Below are 1,491 nucleotides of genomic sequence, written 5' to 3'. Positions count from 1 at the left end.
GCCATGAGTAACGATGATATGTCGACTCCCACATATCATTTTACTTGCACATGTGTATTTTGCACGGATCGTATCATTCGTGAATGTATCAGTTGAGATCGTGTAATCCAGCAAAACACATCTTGATTTCATTGTAATGTAAGCAATTTATTTTTATTTCTTAAAAAATATCTACAGAAACTTACAACTAGAGTTGACGCTTATTCGTTATTTACCACCATTTTACCCCCGCCATTTTACAGATCATTTTTTTTTCTCTATACAAGTATCTATTATATTGCCCGAGAATTAACGTTCTTTTTTTTTTTTTTTAAATATTCTAGATTTTTAAGAAGGGATCAGTTTTATATACAAATTTAACATAAACGGATCACCAACTTGATGACTATCGCCATTTTTTTGTATAAAAGTAAAAAAAAAAGTGTAACCAAATGTAAAATTTATTTATTTATTTATTTTACAAGAGTCAATTAATTAAACACTTTAATATTTTAGATTTTAAAGAAAAAGAAAATAAGAAAATATGTTATCATTGGAATCTTCTGCTAATTCTCCGTAAAATAAAAATTAAATTTTACTTTTTTTAGTCGAGTAGATGTAAAATCGTCTGAAGATTAGACATTAAAAAAAGCCATGAGTAACAATGATATGTCGACTCTCACATATCATTTTACTTGCACATGTGTATTTTGCACGGATCGTATCATTCGTGAATGTATCAGTTGAGATCGTGTAATCCAGCAAAGCACATCTTGATTTCATTGTAATGTAAGTAATTCATTCATTTTTATTTCTTAAAAAATATCTACAAAAACTTACAACTAGAGTTGACGCTTATTCGTTATTTACCACCATTTTTTCTACCATTTTACAGATCATTTTTTTCTCTATACAAGTATTTATTATATTGCTCAAGAATTCGTGTTCTTTTTTTTTTAATATTCTAGATTTTAAAGAAGGGATCAGTTTTATACATAAATTTAACATAAACCGATGACCAATTTAATTGCCATTTTTTTGTATAAAAGTAAAAAAAAAATGTTACCAAATGTAAAAATTATATATTTATTTTACAAGAGTCAATTAATTGAACACTTTTACAATAGCAAATTAAAAAATTGTAATTTTCTCTACATTATTCATGAGAATTATTAATGGCTAACAAATGGATGATCAGTTTACGTTTAAGTCATATAGGAAGGGGATCTCCTCTTAACTCTCTATAATGCTTGAAAAAGAAAACGGAATTCTCCCGGAAACAAAAGTATACAGTAAAAATAAAATGATGCTGATTTGATGCGCAGAAATCAGAGGCCAACAGTATTAATGCTGGAGTCCCTCAGGGCTTCATCCTGGGCCCAACTCTCTTCCTGATCTACATCAATGATCTCCCAAAACACAAACTTAAATCATTCGTTGACATCTATGCTGATGACACGACCATCTATGGCAACACATCAAAGGCCGTAAATGACAAAGTTCTCTTTGATT

Source organism: Euprymna scolopes, chromosome 21 (genome assembly GCF_053919585.1).
Source record: "Euprymna scolopes isolate OS-2025 chromosome 21, ASM5391958v1, whole genome shotgun sequence".
NCBI classification, from domain to species: Eukaryota; Metazoa; Mollusca; class Cephalopoda; order Sepiida; family Sepiolidae; genus Euprymna; species Euprymna scolopes.
The sequence above is the reverse complement of the archived record's forward strand: the minus strand, read 5'-3'. Positions refer to the sequence as shown.